Source organism: Manis javanica, chromosome 14 (assembly GCF_040802235.1).
Source record: "Manis javanica isolate MJ-LG chromosome 14, MJ_LKY, whole genome shotgun sequence".
Lineage (NCBI taxonomy): Eukaryota > Metazoa > Chordata > Mammalia > Pholidota > Manidae > Manis > Manis javanica.
Genome location: NC_133169.1, coordinates 22,695,197 through 22,722,978, shown reverse-complemented (window position 1 = coordinate 22,722,978; position 27,782 = coordinate 22,695,197). Strand labels below are relative to the sequence as shown.

Below are 27,782 nucleotides of genomic sequence, written 5' to 3'. Positions count from 1 at the left end.
ATCTGTCTTTTTCAAACTGGGATGCTGCATTCTTAGGGTAAATTCCTAGGAGTGGAATTCCTGGGTCAAATGGTACTTCTATTTTTAGTTTTTTGAGGGACCTCCATACTGCTTTCTACAATGGTTGAACTAAGTTACATTCCCACCGGCAGTGTGGTTTTAATTTGCATTTCTCTGATGATTAGGGATGTGGAGCAATTTTTCATGTGCTTGTTGGTCATCTGAATTTCCTCTTTGGAGAACTGTCTTTTCAGTTCCTCTGCCCATTTTTTATTGGCTTATTTGCTTTTTGTTTGTTGAGGTGCATGAGCTCTTGATATAATTTGGATGTCAACCCTTATCAGATATGTCATTAATGACTGTATTCTCCCATACTGTAGGATGTTTTTTTGTTCTACTGATGCTGCAAGGAAGCCTCTCAGACCGCCTGCCTTTCCTTTGTCCCAGAGTGGCCGGATGTGGATCCCATACTCCACAAATGGCTGGAACCTCAGTCTCTCAAGCACTTCACCTGTGTCAGCTCCCCAACCCCAGCAACCTCCAGAGCACCACACAATGTAGGTTTGTTTTCCAAAGCAGACTTCCAGGGCTGGGTGTTCAGCAGTTCTAGGCTTCCACCCTCTCCCTGCTCCATTTCTCTTCCTCCTGCTGGTGAGCTGGGGTGGGGGAGGGGCTTGGGTCCCACCGGATCAAAACTTTCATATATTACTGTGTTTCTTGAAGTCTGCTCTGTTCATGAGGTCTATATGCAGTCTCGTGCAGCCTTCTTTCCTGTTGCTATTTTAGGGCTAGTTGTATTAACGATATTTTCACACTATATGTGGTTTTGGGAGGAATTCTCTGTCTCACCTCTCACGCCACCATCTTGAATCTCCCGTTCTATTCTGATATTTCTTACTGTGACATAGTCTAGATCTCCAGGTTCTTAGATATATTTTTCCTGTCTTTCTTACAGTCCTTTATATGGAGTAAAAGTATTGGTCTTTTGATCAATGCTCTTAATGTTGTTTTCATAGAAAAGGTATAAGTGACATATAAGTTTTGAGGTTTTTGGTTTTTTTTCAAATTCTTGAATTTGAATTGAGACTATTACTGTGTATAAATTCTAGATTCAGAATATTTTCTCATTTTGAAGGGATTACTGCATCACAATTTATGACTCTACTTTCCAATATTGCCTGTATGAATCTGATGCCAATCAGTTGCTTATATCTTTACCAGCAGCTTTTGTTTTCTTGGGGGAGAAGAATTCTGTTCTTTCATTATTAGTACATTTTTGTGATGCATGATACAGCTACATGTAAGCACTTTTCACTTATTTTATATATTAATTTATAAAATCATTTTAAAACTCTGGTATGAATTAGATAATCATACTATATTAATTGTGCCCTCTACCTTTCTCCTACCCCATATTTTTCAGGTTGTCTTTTTCCCCTATTTTCTAGAAATTTACAATCAGGAGGGGTTTGATCTTTCATTATTTTTCTAATTTCTGGAGTTGGAAGGTGGGATTAGTGATTTTTTTAAAAACATCTTATTTTCTAATACATTCATCAAAAGCTATAATTTTATTTCAAGTTCTGCTTTAGCTGCATTAAAAAAATTTGATATATTACATTTTCATTCAAAATATTTTTCCAACTTATTTTTCCAATCTGTGGGTTATCTAGAAGCATTTTTACTTAATTTCTTTTTTTGATATTTTTTGGTAATTATTCTGTATCATTACAATGTTTTTTTTTTTTTTTTTTTTTTTGAGAGGGCATCTCTCATATTTATTGATCAAATGGTTGTTAACAACAATAAAATTCAGTATAGGGGAGTCAACGCTCAATGTACAATCATTAATCCATCTCAAGCCTAATTCTCGTCAGTCTCCAATCTTCTGAAGCATAACGAACAAGTTCTTACATGGTGAACGAATTCTTACATAGTGAATAAATTCTTACATGGTGAACAGTACAAGGGCAGTCATCACAGAAACTTTCGGTTTTGATCATGCAATATGACCTATAAACAATCAGGTCAAATATGAATATTCGTTTGATTTTTGTACTTGATCTATATGTTGATCCCCCATTTCTCCTACTATTATTATTATTTTTATTTTTAATAAAATGCTGAAGTGGTAAGTAGATGCAAGATAAAGGTAGAAAACATAGTTTAGTGCTGTAAGAAGGCAAATGTAGATGATCAGATGATCAGGTGTGTGCCTATGGACTAAGTATTAATCCAGGCTAGACAAGGGCATCAAGACATCCACGGATGCAGAAGATTTCTCTCAAAGCAGGGGGGGTGAGGTTCTGAGCCTCACCTCTGTTCATCCCCAAATTCTCACCTGATGGCCCCCCTGCAACTGTGCCTGTCTTAGGTTGTTCCTCCCTTGAGGAATCTTACCCGTCTCTGGCTAACCAGTCATCTTCCGGGGACATACAGGGAAATGTAAAGTTGGTAAGTGAGAGAGAAGCCATATTGTTTGCAAAGGTTAGCTTTTTACTTCTTTGCAGATTTATGCCCTGTGGCTTCTATGCCCAGCACTTGTCTCAAGGTATCTTTACCACCTGGAGGAATTATGATACTCGGTAAATTCGATATGAGGCACGAATTCTATTTAAGGGTTGTAATTAGGAAGGAAGAAGAAAAGCTATAGATGTAGCATACGAAGGAAACTTGGGAGGATTGATTATTTCTTTGACATATCTTCTTGTATAGTACCTTAAGTATGTATAGGTTTTAAACTACTAACTAATTTGCACACATATATTAACATAATAGGAATACGGTGACATAAACAAAGCAAATCTATAATTACCATCCATCTCCAGTGAAGCCAAGAAAACCATTTAGGCACCCTAGGCATTTGTGAAAATTTATCTATGATATGATGGATATTGTCCAACTGTACTTGAACAGTCTGAGAAAAATCAGACAAATTAAAGCAGCCCATTTCTGGGATCTGTTCACATCCCATATGTTCTTTTAACCGTAGATAGTCTATAGTCATGAGATTTTGGAGTGCTACAACTTGCACCCCTCCCAACTCCTGGTTGAGTTCCAACAGTACAGATCGGTCAAATTCGTTGTCTCACTGTATGCACATGCCAGCCTAGACATCTCCCTCCTCATTCCTATGGCAAGTCCAGGAGACGGTGGGCTGGATGCAGCCACAACCGCAGCATCGTCCGGATCCCTGTGGAGGCTTTTTGATGATCATCCCCCGGCACAAGTCCTCCAGAGAGTGCTGATGCCGGAAGCTCCTCCTCATATCGTATCTTAGTTCATTTTCTGGGTATCCAAGCTAGGCCTTGATCTCCTGCATAGAAACAAACAGACCCTTTGCCCACACTTTGACATGCCCTCTATACCACTGTGCAGAACTCATTGGAGGTCAGCACACAGTAACTGCTTTTTTTTTTTTTTTAAATTAAGAGAAAGGAATATTATCAGAAAAGAGTACCTCCATAGCTGATCATCTGACACCCTTTAAGTGATCAACATTAAGGATATTTAAAGCATGCGTTGATCTTTGATTTACCAATAGTTTTATCCTGTTAAGGAGTAATCCCCCTTTTCCTTCTTTCTTTCTTTCTTTCTTTTTTTTTTTTTTTTTAAATTTTTAATCTACACTTACATGAAGAATACTATGTTTACTATGCTCTCCCCTATATCAGGTCCCCCCTAACAACCACATTACGGTTACTGTCCATCAGCTTAGCAAAATGTTGTAGAGTCACTACTTGTCCTCTCTGTGTTGTGCAGCCCACCCTCCCCTTTCTCCCTCCCCCCCATGCATGCTAATCTTAATAACCCCCTTTTTCTTCCCCCCCTTATCCCTCCCTGCCCACCCATCCTCCCCAGTTCCTTTCCCTTTGGTACCTGTTAGTCCATTTTTGGGTTCTGTAATTCCACTGCTGTTTTGTTCCTTCAGTTTTTCCTTTGTTCCTATACTCCTCAGATGAGTGACATCATTTGGTATTTCTCTTTCTCTGCTTGGCTTATTTCATTGAGCATAATACTCTCCAGCTCCATCCATGTTGCTGCAAATGGTTGGATTTTTCCACTTCTTATGGCTGAGTAGTATTCCATTGTGTATATGTACCACATCTTCTTTATCCATTCATCTACCGATGGACATTTAGGTTGCTTCCAATTCTTGGCTATTGTAAATAGTGCTGCGATAAACATAGGGGTGCATCTGTCTTTCTCAAACTTGATTGCTGCGTTCTTAGGGTAAATTCCTAGGAGTGGGATTCCTGGGTCAAAAGGTAGGTTTGTTTTGAGCATTTTGATGAACCTCCAAACTGCTTTCCACAATGGTTGAACTAATTTACATTCCCACCAGCAGTGTAGGAGGGTTCCCCTTTCTCCACAGCCTCGCCAACATTTGTTGTTGTTTGTCTTTTGGATGGCAGCTATCCTTACTGGTGTGAGGTGATACCTCATTGTAGTTTTAATTTGCATTTCTCTGATAATTAGCGATGTGGAGCATCTTTTCATGTGTCTCTTGGCCATCTGTATTTCTTTTTTGGAGAACTGTCTGTTCAGTTCCTCTGCCCATTTTTTAATTGGGTTATTTGTTTTTTGTTTGTGGAGGCGTGTGAGCTCTTTATATTTTCTGGACGTCAAGCCTTTATCGGATCTGTCATTTTCAAATATATTCTCCCATACTGTAGGGTTCCTTTTTGTTCTATTGATGGTGTCTTTCGCTGTACAGAAGCTTTTCAGCTTAATGTAGTCCCACTTGCTCATTTTTGCTGTTGTTTTCCTTGCCCGGGGAGATATGTTCAAGAAGAGATCACTCATGTTTATGTCTAAGAGGTTTTTGCCTATGTTTTTTTCCAAGAGTTTAATGGTTTCATGCCTTACATTCAGGTCTTTGATCCATTTTGAGTTTACCTTTGTATATGGGGTTAGACAATGGTCCAGTTTCATTCTCCTACATGTAGCTGTCCAGTTTTGCCAGCACCATCTGTTGAAGAGACTGTCATTTTGCCATTGTATGTCCATGGCTCCTTTATCAAATATTAATTGACCATATATGTTTGGGTTAATTTCTGGGGTCTCTAATCTGTTCCACTGGTCTGTGGCTCTGTTCTTGTGCCAGTACCAAATTGTCTTGATTACTATGGCTTTGTAGTAGAGCTTGAAGTTGGGGAGTGAGATCCCCCCTACTTTATTCTTCTTTTTCAGGATTGCTTTGGCTATTCAGGGTCTTTGGTGTTTCCATATGAATTTTTGAATTATTTGTTCCAATTCATTGAAGAATGTTGCTGGTAATTTGAGAGGGATTGCATCAAATCTGTATATTGCTTTGGGCAGGATGGCCATTTTGACGATATTAATTCTTCCTAGCCATGAGCATGGGATGAGTTTCCATTTATTAGTGTCCCCTTTAATTTCTCTTAAGAGTGACTTGTAGTTTTCAGAGTATAAGTCTTTCACTTCCTTGGTTAGGTTTATTCCTAGGTATTTTATTCTTTTTGATGCAATGGTGAATGGAATTGTTTTCCTGATTTCTCTTTCTATTGATTCGTTGTTAGTGTATAGGAAAGCTACAGATTTCTGTGTGTTGATTTTGTATCCTGCAACTTTGCTGTATTCCGATATCAGTTCTAGTAGTTTTGGAGTGGAGTCTTTAGGGTTTTTTATGTACAGTATCATATCATCTGCAAATAGTGACAGTTTAACTTCTTCTTTACCAATCTGGATTCCTTGTATTTCTTTGTTTTGTCTGATTGCCGTGGCTAGGACCTCCAGTACTATGTTAAATAACAGTGGGGAGAGTGGGCATCCCTGTCTGGTTCCCGATCTCAGTGGAAATGCTTTCAGCTTCTCGCTGTTCAGTATAATGCTGGCTGTGGGTTTATCATATATGGCCTTTATTATGTTGAGGTACTTGCCCTCTATTCCCATTTTGCTGAGAGTTTTTATCATGAATGGATGTTGAATTTTGTCAAATGCTTTTTCAGCATCTATGGAGATGATCATGTGGTTTTTGTCTTTCTTTTTGTTGATGTGGTGGATGATGTTGATGGATTTTCGAATGTTGTACCATCCTTGCATCCCTGGGATGAACCCCACTTGGTCATGGTGTATGATCCTTTTGATATACTGTTGAATTCTGTTTGCTAATATTTTATTGAGTATTTTTGCATCTACATTCATCAGGGATATTGGTCTGTAATTTTCTTTTTTGGTGGGGTCTTTTCCTGGTTTTGGTATTAGGGTGATGTTGGCTTCATAGAATGAGTTTGGGAGTATTCCCTCTTCTTCTATTTTGTGGAACACTTTAAGGAGAATGGGTATTATGTCTTCTCTGTGTGTCTGATAAAATTCCGAGGTAAATCCGTCCGGCCCCGGGATTTTGTTCTTGGGTTGTTTTTGGATTACTGTTTCAATTTCTTTGCTTGTAATTGGTTTGTTTAACTTTTGTGTTTCTTCCTTGGTCAGTCCTGGGAGGTTGTATTTTTCTAGGAAGTTGTCCATTTCTTCTAGGTTTTCCAGCTTGTTGGCATATAGGTTTTCATAGTAGTCTTTAATAATTCTTTGTATTTCTGTGGAGTCTGTCGTGATTTTTCCATTCTCATTTCTGATTATGTTGATTTGTGTTGACTCTCTTTTTCTCTTAATAAGTTTGGCTAGAGGCTTATCTATTTTGTTTATTTTCTCAAAGAACCAGCTCTTGGTTTCGTTGATTTTTGCTATTGTTTTATTCTTCTCAATTTTGTTTATTTCTTCTCTGATCTTTATTATGTCCCTCCTTCTGCTGACTTTAGGCCTCATTTGCTCTTCTTTTTCCAGTTTTAATAATTGTGATGTTAGACTATTCATTTGGGATTGTTCTTCCTTCTTCAAGTGTGCCTGGATTGCTATATACTTTCCTCTTAAGACTGCTTTCGCTGCATCCCACAGAAGTTGGGGCTTAGTGTTGTTGTTGTCATTTGTTTCTATATATTCCTTGATCTCTATTTTGATTTGTTCATTGATCCATTGATTATTTAGTAGCATGTTGTTAAGCCTCCATGTGTTTGTGAGCCTTTTTGTTTTCTTTGTAGAATTTATTTCTACTTTCATACCTTTGTGGTCTGAAAAATTGGTTGGTAGAATTTCAATATTGTGGAATTTACTGAGACTCTTTTTGTGAGCTAGTATGTGGTCTATTCTGGAGAATGTTCCATGTGCACTTGAGAAGAATGTATATCCTGTTGCTTTTGGATGTAAAGTTCTATAGATGTCTATTAGGTCCATCTGTTCTAGTGTGTTGTTCAGTGCCTGTGTGTCTTTACTTATTTTCTGCCCGGTGTATCTATCCTTTGGGGTGAGTGGTGTGTTGAAATCTCCTACAATGAATGCATTGCAGTCTATTTCCCTCTTTAGTTCTGTTAGTATTTGCTTCACATATGCTGGTGCTCCTGTATTGGGTGCATATATATTTAGAATGGTTATATCCTCTTGTTGGACTGAGCCCTTTATCATTATGTAGTGGCCTTCTTTATCTCTTGTTACTTTCTTTGTTTTGAAGTCTATTTTGTCTGATATTAGTACTGCAACCCCTGCTTTCTTCTCACTGTTGTTTGCCTGAAATATGTTTTTCCATCCCTTGACTTTTAGTCTAATCTTATCTTTGGGTTTAAGGTGAGTTTCTTGTAAGCAGCATATAGATGGGTCTTGCTTTTTTATCCATTCTATTACTCTGTCTTTTGATTGGTGCATTAAGTCCATTTACATTTAGGGTGACTATTGAAAGATATGTACTTATTGCCATTGCAGGCTTTAGATTCGTGGTTACCAAAGGTTCAAGGTTAGCTTCTTTAGTATCTTACTGCCTAACTTAGCTCGCTTATTGAGCTGTTATATACACTGTCTGGAGATTCTTTTCTTCTCTCCCTTCTTATTCCTCCTCCTCCATTCTTCATATGTTGTGTGTTTTGTTCTGTGCTCTTTTTAGGGGTGCTCCCATCTAGAGCAGTCCCTGTAGGATGCCCTGTAGAGGTGGTTTGTGGGAAGCAAATTCCCTCAGCTTTTGCTTGTCTGGGAATTGTTTGATCCCACCATCATATTTAAATGATAGTCGTGCTGGATACAGTATCCTTGGTTCAAGGCCCTTCTGTTTCATTGCATTAAGTATATCATGCCATTCTCTTCTGGCCTGTAGGGTTTCTGTTGAGAAGTCTGATGTTAGCCTGATTGGTTTTCCTTTATAGGTGACCTTTTTCTCTCTAGCTGCCTTTAAAACTCTTTCCTTGTCCTTGATCCTTGCCATTTTAATTATTATGTGTCTTGGTGTTGTCCTCCTTGGATCCTTTCTGTTGGGGGTTCTGTATAATTCCATGGTCTGTTCGATTATTTCCTCCCCCAGTTTGGGGAAGTTTTCAGCAATTATTTCTTCAAAGACACTTTCTATCCCTTTTCCTCTTTCTTCCTCTTCTGGTATCCCTATAATACGAATGTTTTTCCTTTTGTATTGGTCACATATTTCTCTTAGTGTTGTTTCATTCCTGGAGATCCTTTTATCTCTCTCTATGTCAGCTTCTATACGTTCCTGTTCTCTGGCTTCTATTCCTTCAATGGCCTCTTGCATCTTATCCATTCTGCTTATAAATCCTTCCAGGGATTGTTTCACTTCTGTGATCTCTTTCCTGACATCTGTGATTTCTTTCCGGACTTCATCCCACTGCTCTTGCATTTTTCTCTGCATCTCATCCCATTGCTCTTGCATTTTTTTCTGCATCTCTGTCAGCATGTTCATGATTTTTATTTTGAATTCTTTTTCAGGAGGACTAGTTAGGTCTGTCTCCTTCTCAGGTGTTGTCTCTGTGATCTTTGTCTGCCTGTAGTTTTGCCTTTTCATGGTGATAGAGATAGTTTGCAGAGCTGGTACAAGTGACCGCTGGAAGAGCTTCCCTTCTTGTTGGTTTGTAGCCTTTTCCTGGGAGAATAGCGACCTCTAGTTGCTTGTGCTGGGCAGCTGTGCGCAGACAGGGCTTCTGCTTCCTGCCCAGTTGCTTTGGGGTTTATCTCCGCTGTTGCTGTGGGCTTGGCCTGGCTGGGGCTGTTCCTCCAAAATGGTGGAGCCCCGTTGGAGGGGGAGCGGCCAGGAGGCTATTTATCTCTGTAAGGGGCCTCTGTGCTCCCTGCTGCCCAGGGGGTTAGAGTGCCCAGAGATCCCCAGATTCCCTGCCTCTGGTCTAAGTGACCTGTCCTGCCCCTTTAAGACTTCCAAAAAGCACTCTCCAAACCAAAACAACAACAGCAACAATGAGAGAGGGAACAGAAAGAATGGAAAAAAAAAAAAAAAAAGGAAAAAACATGCGATTTTTTTTTTTTTTTTTTTTTTTTTTGTCCTCAGGTGCCGGTCCCAGGCACCCGCTCACTGGTCCTGCTGCCCTGTTTCCCTAGCACCAGGGTCCTTGTCCTTTCAAGGCTTCCAAAAAGCACCCACCCACCGGTCCCGCAGGGAAGGAACGCTCGATATTCTTTGTCCTCAGGCACTGGTCCCAGGCACCCGCTCACCAGTCCCGCCGCCCTGCCTCCCTAGCACCGGGGTCCCTGTCCCTTCAAAGCTTCCAAAAAGCACTCGCCAAAAAGAGAGAAAAAAAGGGGAAAAACGCGCGATTTCTTCCGTCCTCAGGTGCCGGTCTCAGGCACCCACCCACCGGTCCCACAGGGAAAAATGCAGGATATTCTTTGTCCTCAGGTGCCGGTCCCAGGCACCCGCTCACCAGTCCCGCCGCCCTGCCTCCCTAGCACCGGGGTCCCTGTCCCTTTCAGGCTTCCAAAAAGCACTCGCAGAAAAGAGAAAAAAAAAGGGGAAAAACGCGCGATTTCCTCTTTCCTCAAGTGCCGGTCTCAGGCACCTGCCCACCGGTCCCGCAGGGAAAAACGTGGGATATTCTTTGTCCTCAGGCGCCGGTCCCAGGCACCCGCTCACCAGTCCCGCCACACTGCCTCCCTAGCACTGGGGTCCCCGTCCCTTCAAGGCTTCCAAAAAGCGCTCGCCAAAAAGAGAAAAAAAAAAAAAAAAAAGGGGAAAAACGCGCGACCTCCGTCCTCAGGCACCGGTCTCAGGCACCTGCCCGCCGGTCCCGCAGGGAGAAACGCGGGGTGTTCTTTGTCCTCCAGCGCCGTTTCCAGGCACCTGCTCACCGGTCCCGCCACCCTACCTCCCCAGCAACGGGGGCCCGTCCCTCTACGGCTTCCAAAAAGCGCTCGCCAAAAAAAAAAAAAACCACTCCGGTTTCTCTCCACCCGCCGGGAGCTGGGGGGAGGGGCGCTCGGGTCCCGCCGGGCCGGGGCTTGTATCTTACCCCCTTTGCAAGGCGCTGGTTCCTTGCAGGTGTGGATGTGGTCTGGATGTTGTCCTGTGTCCTGTGGTCTCTATTTTAGGAAGATTTTTCTTTGTTATATTTTCATAGCTCTATGTGTTTTTGGGAGGAGATTTCCACTGCTCTACTCACACCGCCATCCTGGCTCCGCCTCCTGTATCATTACCATTTTTAAAAATATCTTAGGACTTACTTTATGGCTCAACTTATCTATTTTGGAAAAAGTTCCACGTACACTTGATAATAATATATTCAGTATTTTCTGGAAAATGTCATATAGGTAAGTCATACTGTTCAGATCACATTTCCTTCAGGAAGATGCATAGCATAATTGAATCAACTTAGTTTTCTGAAAGACTGTGTTTTCAGTTTGGTAGGGCTTATTTATCTCAGTTTTGTCCTCATTCAGGTTTGCAGAGTACTTGGTTCTAGTGTTTTCCCTGATGCCTTGAGTATGTACCTTAACCGCATCCTTTCTGGACCCTGTAATTAAAGGAATTGATCAAGGCCCTTCCACCTTAGCTGGATTTTGAAGTCAAAACTTATTCTCTTCAGCCCCAAAGAGCTGTTAATGTAGCTGCTGTAGCAACACAATATATCTGCAGTTTTTGTTGTGCATTCTGAAAGTTTACACCATATTCATGTGAATTTAGAATTAGCCTGATGATATGAAGACAATTTTTATTAGAATTTTTTTTCATTTCTTTGTGGTTCCCTTATCTTCAGCCCCAGACTCAGCCCTTCATTATCACAGTCCTGTAAGTCTACAGCACTTTTCTAATACTCTGTTTTCTATTTGTCAGTGTCAGAAAGTACTCTTTGGGGAAAAATTAAAACAGGTTGAAGGTAATAATCACACCTTGATGTTCCCTGTTCTATAGGATCATGGAACCTCAAACTCTGGCTGAACTGACAGCACCCCGTTTCTCTGTAGAGAGAGGTTTAATCTGCCAGAAGCTACCAATCATGGGCAGCACCAGAAGTCCCCAGCAGCCTTTGAATAGTTTTCTTTTATAATTATATTCTGAGTATCTTTTATGCACTACAGAATAATAGTAGCTAACACTTAATGGAGTTCTTACTGAATCTCAAGGCCTCTTATAAGCTCTTTAAGGATAAACTCATTTTATCCTTACAAAGACCTTATAAAGTCAATACTATTATTATATTATTGTAAGAATAAGGAAACTGAGGCACGAGCAGAAAGCAGTCTGTCCAACATCCAAGAGCTAGAACTCAGAGGGGCCTGGATGTGAACTTACTAGTCTGTCTCCAGAGCACTCATTCTCAATCACTGCTCTTCTTTGTCTACCACATGACCTTCATAAATATTAATAAATAAATGAATGACATTGCTGTACATGGATAGATCAATTGACAAATACTTTTTTTCCTGGACTTAAAACAAAGAAGAGATTCTTGATATTATTGCTGGTTTTACATGGTCACAATTTTGTCCTGCAAAAAAAGGTGTGTTGAAGTCCTAATGCCCAATACCTCAGGATGTGACCCAATCTGGACATAGAGTCATTGCAGATATAGTTAGTAAAGGAGAAGTCATGTGGGAGTAGGATGAACCCCTACTCCAATATAACTGATGTCCTTACAGGGAAAAGGCCATGTGAAGACAACATGCAAAGACAGCCCTATGTGACAGCAAGTGCAGAAACTGGAGTTATGCAGTTGCAAGCTGAGGAATGTCAAAAGTTGCCTTCAAAACCCCCAAATTTGGTAAGTGGCAAGGAGGATTTCTGCAGATTTCAGTGAGAGCATGGTCTTGCTGACAGTTTGAGTTTGAAGTTCCAGCCACCAGGATTGTGAGAAAATAAATTTCTGTTTTAAGCCACTCAGTTTATAGTACTTCATTAAGGGACTCTTAGGAAACTAACAGTAATAATGGGTTTATTAAATCTTGCAAAGAACATATAACTGAACACTTATACTTCTTTGAATCTGCTATATCATGAATCATAATATTCAGAAGTGTTGTAAATTTTAACCAAGAAGTTTACAGAGAGAAAATTTCTCGAAAGAACCCCAGCACCTACTAAAAACCTGATCATTTAAAAATATTTTATTAGGGGAAAAAAAGCTACTGTAAAATTAAGAATAATTGATTTTACTATAATTATTGACTATTGAAAAAATAAGGAATTTTATAACTTGGATCCCAATACTGTATTTATTAAAAGGAATTGTTGAAATGATATATCAGAGACAAGAAGCAGTCCTAAACACTTGGTTTTAGGGAGTCTTAGTAATTAAAATTATGTATATGTGAATAAACCTTAGTTACTACATTGAGATTCTTCTGCCCCAAAATGTCTATGTTTTAATGGATACTTTTATTTCCTTTTAAAAATATAAACATAGAGAAACATATGCAGTGTTTTCTATAGAAAAAACTGAACTTTCCTTTTTATAATAACATTATTTTCCTTAGAATTCATGATATAGATAAATGATAATTAGAAAACTAAAACAAGATATTAATTTTTCTTTCAAAATAATGGGTCCATCATAGCATTTAACATCTTCTAAGGATTTGTAAGACAATTGAATGCAAAATGAGAGGTCTATAGCTACCATGTGGAGATCAGATACACGGGAAGAATAAAGCAGACATCGATAACGCTGAATTTATTTGAACTGTAGCAACTCCAAGCCTACTAAGGATGGTCTTCTTATTGAAAAAAATGCCATGTTTTGACTTACTGTATCTGAAGAAGCAGTCATTGTTTATCTGAAATCCAAATGTAATGGACATTCTGTGTTTTCACTTGTTCTATCTGGCAGTGCTATGTGGAGGCAGAATAAAATCTGTGCATTGGAGGTCAGCACCGTGAAACTGGAAAGTATGAGAAAAGAAAAGAAAAGTGACGAAACTGGGGAAAGTGACAGCAATCAAAACAGTCAGGCTCTTAGGACAATTTCACATTCAATTTTAGTGTAAATGTGAAGAAATCTATTGAAATTTTTTTGAGCTGGAGAGTAGCATGAATCCATTAATGTTTTTAAAAGAATTTTTAAAGCTGCTGAATGAAATGATTATGATTAGCTATTTGGAATGGTAAATTTAGAGACATTTGTTAAGGGAAAAAATATTCTGATGGAGTAGATAATTGAACAAGGATTTTGAGAAAGAAGTTATAGGCTAAGTTAATAATGTGCTAAAGATTAACTTTACCCTATTCAGTTTTAAGAAAGATAACTTCTAGTGGAAGTCATAGAGGGTTATTTATAATCAAATATTTTTAGAGGTAAGGTAAAAAAATATGTTAAGAAAATAATCATAAAACTAAATTAAATTAATGGAGGATGTATTAGGTAAACTTTAGCAATGTATGGAGATTTCAAATAAGGCCAGTCCAACTCTACAGAAAACTGAGCACTGGCAATAGGCCCTGTATTAGTTTGCTGTTTGCTGTAACCAAGTACCACAAACTGTGTACATAAGCTTACTGTCTTTCAGTTCTGGAGGCTGGAAATTCAAGATCAAGGTGTCATTTTGAGGTTAGTTAGCAAGGTTAGTTCATTTTGAGGGTCCTGAGAGAGAATCGCGTTGATGCCTCTCTTCCAGGTTCCAGTGGCTTACTGGCAATCTTACCAATCTTTGATTTGCAGAAGCCTGGCCCAGATCTACACCTTCAGCTCCACACAGTGTTCTCCCTGCGTGTTTACCTGTGTCCAAATTTCCCCTCTTCTTAAGGATACCAGTGATATTGGCTTAGGGGCCTTCCCTGCTCCAATATGATTAAATCTGAGCTTGATACATCTGCAACCCTATTCCCAAATAGGGTCACATTCAGAGGTAAAGAAAGGGGGGTGGGGGGAGCACTTAATATAGGAATCCTGGGGATGACACAGTTTAATCCAAAAGAGGCACTCACACAAAATAACAGGTAAGGCATTTTATAGTTGACTAAATTTTTTGATCTTATAAGGAAAATGTACATTTTATTAGTACACTACTACTATTTCTATCACATCATATGTTTTTTCCAATGCTACCCATAATTTTAATCTTCTAAACATTTTCATATAAATCTCCACACAGCTACCCATCACTTCTACATGGTAGACATTGCTTTTCTAATTTTACACATGAAACCGAGACTTAGAACAGAGAAATAACTTGGTTCGATGTTTTCCCCTAGTGAGTGACAAGAGTCCTTTTTCAAACCTGAATTGCCAGTGTCCAAATTCCATTTGGATCACTAACTGAACATTTTATGAAAGAGAAAAGGGTAATTTGGGAAGCATAAAGCATATCATATATTTTATTGTTAGAATATAAAAACCTACCACAAGTTTTCAGATAAAAAAATAGTCTTTTAAAATAATATTTTTATAATCTTAGTACTTTAACATTTATTTGGAATTTTACATGCCTGGTTCTTTTCCTTGTCTAGTTATTAAACATTTTTAGTCAGAATACTTAAGTAGCATTTTTCATTTACTTCAGTTTGTACTTTTAACTGCTGTGAGTTATCAATGAACTCATTTCTACTTGTCCCATTTTAAGGCCAATCATCAATTCTTTCACTGCTGTCTTGAAATTTCATACTTTATTTTCTATTTTAGCAGCTCTAGAGTTTAAGGGAACTGAAGAAATCTGTCAGATATTCACACTTAGTGACAGGCAATGAAGTAGTTATCATCAATTCTTCCTGGTTTCTCAAGAAGACAGTAAAAAGTGAGAAAAAAGGTTTATTTGCTGATACCTTTTTCTGATGAGAGTGAATTCTTTCAGTATTAAAGCTATAGTTGGACCTAAGTTCAATTGCATGTCACTGAAAAACACCACCAGCTTAATTGACTATAGAACATTTCCATAAATCTGGTAAATAATAGAGACTCTACTGTGACAGACAAGGCAGACCTTCATTTCCAGAGCTGCTCCTAATCGAGCAAGTAAACTTAAATAAGGCAATTTTTTGTTTTTTTGTTCTTTTTCTTTACTTTTTTTGTTGCAGTGCAACTCAAGAAAATATGATAAATTATAATTATTTACAGGCAGGAGGGTGGTGACTGTTTTGGACAGTTAACTAAAGAGACAAAATGAACTTTAGGAAAAATGATTAGTCTAGACTGAACTGTTGTGTTTCCTCCAAGGAAATGATTTAATGTTCTTTTCTATATGGATTTAAAAATTATCTCAATATTCTCTGTTTAATCCATTTTATACGTGGATATGGATATTCTTCGTCAAATTCTGATTGGTGATTATTGTTTTAAAACTTTAAAAATTATGATTCTTGAACATTCTTAAATGAAGAGAATTTACATCTGTGGAAAGAAACTTCAGTGATCTTTAGTAAGAAAACGTTGATAATTTTAGTTTTTAAAACTGCATACTTATAAATAAAAACATGCTTGAAATGCATTCAACTAATACAATATAGATTAAATATAATAAAATTTAATAAAATTCTAGAAAAAAATCAAGAATAAATATAAAAATAATAATAAAAGAAGGCATATTCAATGGATGGCAATACATTTTGGTTTTTCCAGAGTTATAAAGATTTATACCTGTTCTCCTGGCATGCCTTTTGCTTTAGTAATTGCCTCGGATATTTTATTCTTAGTGGAGTATTATTGATATTATAATTAACCATTGTACTAAAGTAACCTATGACAGTCGGGGAGAAGACCATTTTGTTTCTTTTCCTTCTTCTGTTGTCTCTAATTGTGTGTAACACGCATTCACAGGGAATAGTATATTTTCATAATAATATTTAACTAAATATTATAGACAGCTATACTAGTCTTACTCCTTTCCACACTCAGTGTAATTACAATTCCCTTCCAAGAACAATATGTTTGGCATTTGCTAAAGTAGTGAAATGTTCTTGGGATGTGAGTGGACAGGGAGAGACAATTCAGGTTCAGAGGATGGGGGAGACATAGACAGCCGTATCTGCCAGCCTTTTGGTGCAACAGCCAGTTGTGCCAAGTTGGCTATATCTGGGAAATGGCAGTTGACATTGTAAATAAGTCTGCTGTTGAGTATATTTAGCATAGTATGAACTCTCTTGTTAGTAATAGTGACACCATTTATATAATCTGCAAATTTAAATCTCTTATTATTTGCTAATTCATCTTTTTTATCTGGCAATAAACTACATAGGTAGCACAGATATAAAAACAACAGAAAAACACTATGTGTTCAGTGAAGAAATCAGTACTGAATTTTCAATTTAAAGAATGTTGAGGATGAATGGGAAATACTAGGAATTGTAGGTTTTTTCAATATTAAGGTGAGAAGAACATTGTGGTGACATCAATTGCTGTAGTCAGATGAATCAAAGCTACTAACAAAGCAGCAAAATCTAACGTTAGTAATTTTAAGGTTTTCCAGCAGAGGTTGACTTAACATGCATAGCTTTGAGGGAAGAACGTCTACAGCAATTATTTGAACTTCTGCACAGATGTGTCTCCTTTACTTATTTATGTAATAATATATAGCAGTATCAGAATCATTAACTCATACACTTATGGGATACAATTTTATCTGGTAAAGTGCAGTGTTTATGTGCATTTGACTTTGCTTTTGCTCTTATAGACTCCTTTCATTTCTAAAGTTACTCAGGTCAGTAACCATTTAGTGAAGTTGTTTCATTTCTAATACAGATAGATTTATTCACCAGAGTCTGCATTTCTTCGTGGGATCCCCAGACCTCTTAAGAGATATCTTTAAAACTATACACTAAGATTCTCTCATACTACTGTAAAGTTCCATAGGTTTTAACACATGCATGCTTCATCTATTTAATCCTTATTTTACCTCTCCATAAACCCGTGGTAACCAGTCTGCCCTGTCTTTTGGCCTCCAAACTTTCTGGTGAGAAATTTGGTAATAATCTTGTGAAGGACCCGTTGAATATTGTGAATTGCCTCTCTTGCTTCTCTTTCACTGCTTTCATGACTGTTTTTTGTCTTTGGTCTTCGACGGTTTTATTATTATGCATCTCAGCATGATTTAGTAAATCTTCCTTGGAGTTCCCTGGAAGTTTATAGTCATGTCTTACATCCAATTTAGAAAGTTTTCAACTATTCTTTATTCAAAAAATCTACTTGCCCCTTTCCCTTCCCTTCCCTTCCCTTCCCTTCCCTTCCCTTCCCTTCCCTTCCCTTCCCTTCACTTCCCTTCCCTTCCCTCTCTTCTCTTCTCTTCTCTTCTCTTCTCTTCTCTTCTCTTCTCTTCTCTTCTCTTCTCTTCTCTTCTCTTCTCTTCTCTTCTCTTCTCTTCTCTTCTCTCTCTTCCTCCTACTTTTTTCTCCACTCTCACAACATGCATATTGGTCTACTTAATGGTGTCCCACAGGTTCCTTAGACTCTGTTCATTTTTCTTCTTTTTTTCTTTTCTTCAGATTCCATAATTTCCATTGCTCTATCTTCATGTTCACTAATTCTTTCCTCTGCTGGTCAATTCTGCCTTTGAAACCCTCTCATGAATTTTTAATTTCAGTTATTATAAATTTCAGCTCTAGAATTTCTTTTTGCTTTTTTTTTAGGGCTTATTTATCTTAATTGGTAATTCTATTTTATTCACTCATCATTTTCTTGACTTTACTCATGCCTTCTTTTACTTCTATGGAGAGTCTTTAAAACAGCTGTTTTAAATTCTTTTTCTAGTAGTTCCACCATCTGTTTTTTTCTGAGACAGTTTCATTGTTATTTTTCTGCTGAATGGGCTATACCTTCCAGTTTCTTTGTATGTCATGTGATTTTTTTTTAAAGTGATATTTGAATCTAATAATGTGTTAGTTCTGAAAATCTGATTCTTCTTCTCCTCTAGGATTTGCAGAATGTTTTGTATTTATTTTTATTTTTTATTTTTTGCTTTTGCTTTGATTTGTTTCTTCTAATTGTAAGCTGTTTCTATGGTAAGGTGAGCCTGAGGTGCAAGTCTCAGGTCTTCTCAGGTGTTTTCTGGACCTGTGCCTTCCCCTGGGTATTTTTGGTGATCTTCTAATTTCCCCATATATGGTTGTTTTTGAACAACCTAGTTTTCAATGTTGACTGCCAAAAGGAAAAAAGAGAAAAATAAAGAGATAAAAAAAAGAAAAAGAGAAAGTCACTGGGAATTTAAACCCCCAGCTGTTATGTATGGCAGAGAGGAAGTTGCTTACAATAATACCAGAGTTTGAGATGGAGGTGTAACAATAGCTGCTCTCCTCTTTGTCTACACCTTTGTGATCAGTAGTTATCAGTAATCAGATCCCCCAATATTTAGAGGTAAATGTTCTTGTTACCCATGCTAGCTCTACAATCTGCATGAAAATTGCTCTATGAACACTGCAAGACTGCCTGCCACATGGCTGATGTGGAGAAGGGCACCACTGCTAAGCAAGATCTGACTGACAAAAATTAACTATCGTTTAATGTCAAACCTTCCACTAGAAATTGCAAGTTTTTAATAGAATGGAAAATCCCAAAGTAATTTCATCAGACAGATTCTGCCAGTGCAATTGTTGTTTAGGCAGGGATGTGGAATAATGGGGCTTCCTATTCTACCATTTTACCATAATCTTTCCAAATTTCTTTTGGTTAGTGTTAGCATGCTGTTTTTCACCATTCTTTTATTTCAACCTATCTGAGTGGCCCATTGCTAGGAGCCTATCTAAGCAACCGTTCTGTCTCAGTTGGCTGCTAGATTTGCCTCTCCCTCATCTCTGCGCTTCACATTCCTACTTCAGAACACTCCATACAAAGAAGACTGAGTAATATTTTAAAATATGTATGTCAGAATGTTGCAGTCCTCTCTTTAACTGAACTTAAATTTCACTACAGTGAAATCTATTTTTTTTATATAGACAGAAGCCCTGTGTGGTTTGATCTTTGGTTACTATTTTAATCTTTCTAGTGTATTAACCACACTCTTCTTTTTTTTCTTTTTTGTATAATTCTTCCTGCCCAGATATCTCCCTCCAAATGCCTAGATCTTCATCCTTAAGGCCTCAAGGACAGTATCACTTGCTCAGGAAGACTTTCCCTCATTAACAAAAGAAGAGTTTTCCAGTTGCTTCATCTCAACTCTTCTTCATTACAGCCTTGTCACGATGTATTATATATTTTTATTTGCTTGCTTCATTCCATAAAGGTGTAAATTATATATGGTTTGTTCCTTGGTGAACTTAGTGAAGTATTTTGACCAATAACAGCTTCTCAAAAGTATTAGTTCCACAAATGAATGAACAAATTCATGAATAAAAAGTCAATATGTTAAATAGGAAAACATAATGCACTCTTATGGAGATATTTACATGTATTAGTTGATCCTTGAGGAATCACATACAGTTGACCTCTGAACAATGCACAGGTCAGGGGTGCCAGCTCCCATGCAGCTGAGAATCTGAATGTAATATTTCATTCCCCTAAAACTTAACTAAAAGCCTACTATTAACTGAAGACTTATTGATAAAATAGTCAACTAACAATATTTTGCATGTTATATGTATTAGATCATGTATTCTTATAATAAAGTAAGCTAGAGAAAAGGAAGTGCTTTTTTCAGATCATCACAAATCTCCAAAACCTTTTTAATATATTTATTGAAAAAAACTCACACCTAAGTGGACCTACACAGTTCAAATCCATGTTGTTCAAGGGTCAATTATATTTTATTATTCTCTATATTTTTCTAAACAATTTGAAATATACACTCATCTATGTCAAAGTTAAAAAGTTAAATTAGATCATTTGGATTATTAAATTGATTAATGAGTTGTATTTACAAGATGGATATTTGCAGTGTTTGGAAATACAACATAGCTGATTGTCATCTTCCTCTACACTTTCCTCTCAAATATTCTATTTAAATACAACTGTTTATAAAATTAATTATTTGAATTGCAGTAGTATTTTAATGGGGTATCTATTAATTGGAATTCTGATAGTGTGTAAACATTCCTATTGGCTGCTGAGAGCATTAGTCATGTGCATTACATTCATTTTGATCTATAAAATATGAGATTACAAACTATGTGTTACCAGAAATTTCCCAAAATGTAACTTTCTGTTATCCCTTTTGGTGACACAGTGTAATGAGATGAAAAAACACAATGATCCTTTAGTTCAATTATATGTTTAATTGGCATTTAAAAATAAATTTCAGCCTATGTGACTATGAGAGCCCATTTATGTTTTATGGACTATTCTTCCTATTTAGAATAAAATCTTCAGGAAAAGCAAGATAGTAAAAAGAAATACAAAATGTTTCATCAGAGTAATTCTTTAAAGAAAATGTCCTAACATTATAATCAAATTAAGTTAATCAGCACTGCTGGTTGCCTGTGTCTTTGAATCATTTCCAGAGTTAACTGCAAAATCCTGTAACTCTAGCCTGCTATGTGTTAGCTAGCTCTTTTTTCTTTTGCTATCTGGAAGTTTTATTTAGACTCTTCCATTTTTAACTGCAAAGTCCATAATTCTAAACAGCACTGTAAGTACCAGTTAGGACAGTTTATCTTTAGAGAATCTTTTTTAGCTCCAACATGTTATTAAAGTAGACTAGGTTCAAACTTTTTGCTTAAGAGGTACAAAAGAGAGAACATGTTTTGAACTGGTAATTGCAAAAGAAAGACTGAAAAATTTTATATTATTTGGCCATCAGGAATTTCCTGAAGAATAATAGAATAAAAAAAACTTATTTCTTCTAATCCTCCCTTTATTATAGAGATATCCACCAATACCACATGGAGGGGACACTCTAGAATATATTCATAAGAACATTTTATTTACATCAAGAAAATCAGGTATCTCCAAAATGAACATAGCATTTCAACTTCAACCATCACTTAATCTGACCCCAGGAAACCTAATCAGTTTTATCATCCTCTGTTTATTCATCAGACACATATCAATTGAAGTATAGAATATTCCTATGCATTTAGGATATTAACTATGTACCTTCCTTGGAAGAACTGAGAAGAAAGCCACACAAATCTTTAGGGTTTAATTCTCTTGTATAAATCTGGGTGAGAATTTGTAACTCTGCTACCTAAAGGGCACATGGGATGAACCAGCAGCATTTCTATCACTGAAGGACGATAAGAAGTCAGAATCTTAGGCCACAGCCCAGATGTACTAAATCAGAATCAGAATTTTAATAAGATCACCGGGGTACTTTTATATAAATAAAATTTTGAGAAGCACTGATGTTTTCATTAAAATATTAAAGATGTTTCATTAAAATTTCATCCCTTAATTTAGATTATGTGGGGCAGATATTACAAAAGGTGCAACAAGAATACCTTTTCTGTTTCATGACAACTGAAGACACCTTTAAGAAGATACCTGGGGTAAAATCTTTTGAATGTGTCTTTAATTACATGTCTGACAGTTGAAAATAGCTATCCATTGAGAACAATTTTATTTTAAACTTACCATGCCCTAGTTCTTTTATATTTATATTTAAGATTTCATTCTTTAGCTGATCTTTCTCCTCAGATTTATCATCAGATTTTTATCTTTTCTCAGGTTCTTCTCATTTAGAAGAGGACACACCATTTCTTTCCTTTGCACTATGGAAATATTTTTAGTTAGATTATTGAGTTACTTAGATATATTTCCTATTGTCCACATTATACAGGTAACATCTTTGCCAAATTCTCTTCTGTCACATAATAAGAAAGATTACAGGAGACATATCAGCCTTAAAAATGCATGAAGATCAATCATATACAAGATGGTGAACAATGCTTCCTCACCTACAGTGAAAATTTAATGAAGGAAAAAAATCAGCTTAAGTTTGGTATAAACAGTTTATTGGATCTAATGTATAATTTCCTGGGTATGGAAAAAGTTAGAAATTAGAAAGAATGGTTTTGGGAGATGTTATCACAGCTGTGATGGTTAATTTTACATGTCAGCTTGACTGAACCATGGGATGTCCAGATATGTTTGAATATGTTCAACGTATTTCTGGGTGTGTTTTTGAGGGTATTTGTGGATGAAATTAGTTTTTGAATTGGTAGACTAGAAAGAGTGAAGCGGATCGCCCTACCAGTGTGGGGAGGCATCACCCAATCCATTGGGGACCTGAAGAAAAAAAAACCCGGAAGCTGGAGTTTGCCCTCTCTGCCTGACCCGGAGCTGGGACTGGCCCTCAGACTAGGGCTTAATATCATCAGCTTCCCTAATTCGCAGGCTTTCCGACTTGGGCTGAACTGTACCCCTGGCTCTCCAGAACGCAGGAGTCAAATATCCTCCCCTTGTTGCGTTATTTAAGTAGCATGAGTGCCATGAAGCTGAAGTGCTTTGTTTGACCAACAATTTGCATAATATGACACAAAATTTGAAGATTAGAGGACATCAGCATTTCATTTGATTAATCTTTTCTCCATGAGCTAGAGCCAAACCTAATCGAAAATCATAGAATTCTTGAAAATTTTTATAACTTGCTTTGCAGCATTTAAAATCTACTATCTGACTTAATTCTGAATATATGTGACATGCACAACCTTTGCTCACTCTCACTAGAAACCAAGTAGCTAGCTATTCTATCTGTACTGTGCTTTTGTAACCACCAGTTACATAAAAATAATTATTTTTTAAGAGAGAAGTTTGTTCAGAGTACAACCTTCATGTTTTTTCCTTCAATTCTGCATAAAAGAATTTGGGTGGTAATAGCTGTGTTGAAAACTGATATGTATTTAAAAACATGCTCTGAGTGGCCATTTAAATAACACTGTACTATGAAAAATGGAATAATTGGGATATTTCTTAATCCTCTGTAAATCCAGGGAAAAAGTCCCAGGGCAAAACACCTTAGAAACTAAAAATCAGTCAAAGGGAGAAATAAAGTGCAAGAAACTGTTTATTGCTTACAAGCAGTTGTCCATTTCTGCTCACCTGTGTCTCTCACAATCTGGCTGCAAAAAGGGACCCCACCCAACCTCTCTGGTCCAGATATGCCCTCGCTTCCCCTTGTAATTACCTATTGATATGGAGATGGCCTACTTCTCTCCACCCCTTGGAAACACCTATCAATATGGAGATGCACTAAGGCCAGGTGAGAAATTCTGGAAATATTACAATTTTACCCACATCCTCCCTCAATAAAATATTTCTACATTTTGTACAGAAGATCTTAAGCATGAATAAACACAACACACCTTAACAGTTACTTGGAAAGGGTACTTCTGATATATAATTTCATTTAAATTAAGGTTTAATTAAATGCTGAGGAAACCTGGATTAATTTATTCCTGTTATGTTAAAATTACATGCATCTATTAAAATAATAATTTTAAATATAGACATACAGTATATAAATATAAAATAATATATATGTTTCATATATATAGTCTTTTTGAATACATACATATGTATGTGCTTTCCAGAGAGAGAAAAGGGAAGATCTACCCCCCAGGTGAAACTAGGTATGGGATTTATTGAAAATATAAGACACTGACTAGTCCTGAGAGATATCTCAAAGAGGACAAGAATTCTTACTATACACCTCTTCAGGTCCCAGATGTCCCTCATTAAGCCCTGGGGCATCTACTGAGTTTTCATGAGCCTATGACAGTCACATTTCCAGCCTTCCTCAGGTTACAGTGTATGTACCTTAATAATTTTGCCTTTCTGTCATAACTTCATCAAAGTCTATCCCACCAGTGCCTCCGATTTTATTTAGCATTATGAGACAGAAAGTAAAAGTCTGTTAATGAACTTGAAAATGAATTTCCTCAAGTGGTTCGTGCTGGTGGCAGCAGTGAGATCGGTTTGTTCCCTTCTGTCCTTTCTGGGGCTTTTTGGTGGAATCTGTGCCATTCCCCAGGCCTGACACTGGGACACTCTGAGATGCAATAAACCTTCCCCATTTCTCCATCCTGTCCTATAATATGCTAATAAAGCCTCTAACTTTTTACATATATTTGTGTTATTTTCCATTGTGTGGCTAAACAGAAGAGTTTTGGTGCCTCTAATATTATACAGCAATTTCAGTTGTTAATTTTTAATGCTCCTGTCCTTTGGAGAGGAGAGAGAGAGATAAATTTAACAACCTTTAATCCCTTGTATTTAAAATATTCCTTTTACTCTGATGTTGGCCAACTACTTCTAGCTCTTCACTTTTTATTTCTATGTTCCATTCCCTTGGTGTACCTTCTTTCTGAGCGGAGGTCTTCAGAAATAGGGAAAACTGAGTAATGGCAGGTTTATTCCTAAAAGTTCTCCAAATGTGAGTGGGATTGCACAGAGTGTCAGCCCTCTGGAAACCTACTGTAACACTATTAAATGTGAATAACTAACACCTTATCTTTTCAAGGATAAATTGTTTTCCAATATAAAATCTGCTTTCCTGTAAAAATTTGTTTTGAGAAATTGTTATTGAAGCATTTACGAATGGATGGTTTTCAAACTTGGCTGAATACCAGAAGGCCCTGGGAAGATTTTGCTGTACATTTACTAAGTTTTAGCCCTGAACAATTCTCTTATTGCTATTATTGTCATTATTTTTATTAGGAATAACAAGAAATCAGATGAGGCTCATGGGGAGAAAATGCAGCCTGGCCTCAGCAGTGATTGAAAATAGTTCCTGGAAAGCTGTTAGAACAAAAGCAGAAGCTGTTACCATTCCTTTCTCTGATGCCACACATTCTCTCATCTCTTCTGCAAACTTGAATCATGTTTTTCCTTTTCTTGGTTATTGTCTACATTCTGCTGTTTATTTCTACATTCTCTCATCATGGATGCTTCAAAAGAGATGTCTTGTGCCCTAAGTTTTCAGGTTCTTGTTGTCCAGTCACCATTACCAACTCAGTTAAATACTTTTTAAGGATTCTAAATTTTTAAGGAGAAATATATTATTGAGTCAGCCTATGTCAGTTGTTCACCAATTCAGCCATCAGAAATGGCTAGGAACAGCAACATAGGCTGTTGTTATTTTCAGGGTTATAGTAAATAGGTGTCACTATCTGAACGATAGGAAGGTTTTCTTTATTTTTTAGAAAGTTTACTCTTTAATACACCAAATATGATCCCTTTTGCAAATTTCACAAGTAAGTGTCTTTGTTTTTAAGTGTTTTGCTAATAATTTATACTAAGTTGAAAGTAAGCACTGTCGAGCAAGTGACACCTTTTACCATCTCCAGGGGAAGAATCCCACTGAGTGGATGGTAGCAAAGAGCACAACACTGCCACCACTAGGAGCAGCAGCCTCAGCATACCATCACCCCACTGTGCGCCCTGTAAGTGCTGTGGTCACCAAGGAGGACGTGGCTCACACAGACACTGCACGGAGCAATGCTTTGCTCACAGAGAAAAAGGAACAAGATCAGTTTCAATAGTCGGTCCTGTGTGGCCCGTGAATCTTGCCTGAAGCCAGTGCAGGGACATGGTCTGAACACACCCTCTTGTGCTGCAAGTGAAGGACCAGCTGTGCAATATGACGCACAAAGGACACATCAAGTCCAGATAGAGAAAGGTCCCCAAAGAAGGTGATATGACCAGCAGATTGCGAGGTTTCTTTATCTCCATGGAATATGTTTCAGGCACAAAGTACATTCTTAAGTACCTATACTAGGATGACTGTCTTTCCCATCATGCAGGTTATATTTCTGTTAAAAAGTGGTTGTTTTACATAAATTTTGTTATGTATTTAAAATTGCTTTTTAAAATATCCTAAAAGTTCCCCTAACTTCCCAATTAATTATGAATATAAAATAAATGCCAAAATACATGTATTAGTAGTTTGACATCAGTTTTGCATTTTTGTTTACTAAGAAGTATAGTTTATACATCTTGGGAAAAACAGGTTTAAATTAAACTAATAATCTTAGCTTTAGCATGTCCGAACATACCATGTCTGCTATGCATTATAGATTCATATAATCTGTTCTGTTGAAGTGACTCTCTCCCTTCATGATCTGAGATCTGAGGGAATGTTCTCTGGGACTTAATTAATTCAGTTCACTTATGTTTAAACAAGTATAATCAATTCTTGATTTACCATACCAAGATCAGCAAAGAAAAGTAATGAATAGCAAAATGTAAATTAAATTATTCATATATAATATAGAAAAATTGTAACATTTATTTTAGTATTTAATCTTACTTGTATCTAACACATAAAGGCCTATTTGCCATTTCACAGATATCATTCAAAAGCAAAAAGGCAATAGAGGTATAGCAGGATGATTTACCTGAAATGCAATATAATGAGAAAATCTGAGAAATCAGTTTGCATTAGTATTTCATAATAAAAAAGAAGGAAGAGTTATTTTCTTCCAAGAAGATATTCAGGCCATTGTGTCTGAAGTCTAGACTTCCTTTATAGCAATAAAAACTAACTAACTATCCTCTCTTTGATCAGAGGACTGGCTTACTGGGTTATGAAGTGCTTCCCAGAAGTTCTAGTCCAAGTGAGAAGATATGAAAGTGACTATGAAGACTAAACCTGAGTAGGTTCATAAGATCTCAAAAGGAAGAACTCATGAGCCCACTAGAATGAAACTTTCAGACACTGTGGAATCACAGAAGGACCAGGGCTCTGTGACTATTGACCATAGTTGGCCACATACCTTGAAGACTGTGCAGGCTATTCCCTCTGACATGGTCACCAGTGGTGAGTGTGGGTGTGAGATGTTCCTCCAGTGGCAGAACTACTTTATAAAAAGAACTCTGTGTAAATTCAGCATTTGTTGAAGATAGTGATGGAAACAGAAGCCCATTGACAACTCTTCAAAGACAAATTCAACATGCAAGACACTGATGTCACTCACAGAGTGAATGTTCAGATCTTGGGGTGTGGTCTGATTTGGTTTTATTTGCCCCTCCAATGAAGTGACTGTCAATCCTGTGGCGTGGTGGCCAGGTTGTGGGTGACTTCTGTGACTGTGATGCTCTTAGATCTGCCAGTTCAGCACTCTCTTCACTAACTGTAGCTGCCAAGTCAGTGCTGCCTCCCTGGCCCGCAGACCTCGGGCCCCTCAACTCCACGCCCTGGTATTCTGATCATGCCTGCCTCCCCCTTGAAACATGTAGCTTTGGATAGGACAGCTTCATATTTTTATTTTTTGACCAATTTAGAAGAACCTAAGTTGAATTACTCTCTGTGTCAAGACCACTTTTGTGTGTTTTAAATACAAAAATTGAAATTGCATAGTGGTATCTGGCATATCACGACACATGTCATTTTTAATCCTTAAATTGTGACTTTTCACTTAGGCGGCATTAATATTAAAATTTTTGCAAAGGAATATGGACAAATTTGGAATTGGAGTTTGTTAATCTTATTTTATTAGTTAAACAAATGGTGTACGATGATAGGATTCCTCATAAAGCTTTTAAATTAAATCTTTGTTCTCAATTCATGTCATCACAAAGATCAATTAGTATGATTCAGATGTGTAAACAGAAAGCTTAACTTAGTTTGTTTAAATGAAGAGAGAAGCACTGTTTCACATAATAAATTGCACAGAAGAAATAAAAACTCCCAGT

At 37.2% G+C, this 27,782-nt stretch overlaps 1 long non-coding RNA gene across 1 annotated transcript; it reads left to right on the top strand.

The window, feature by feature from the left end:
* The first annotated feature begins 291 nt into the window (after positions 1–291).
* Positions 292–27,769, top strand: LOC140846206 (uncharacterized). Its single transcript, XR_012125153.1, has 3 exons — positions 292–557; positions 11,938–12,059; positions 26,656–27,769. It is a non-coding gene; the product is annotated as an uncharacterized lncRNA (long non-coding RNA).
* Positions 27,770–27,782: the final 13 nt, after the last annotated feature.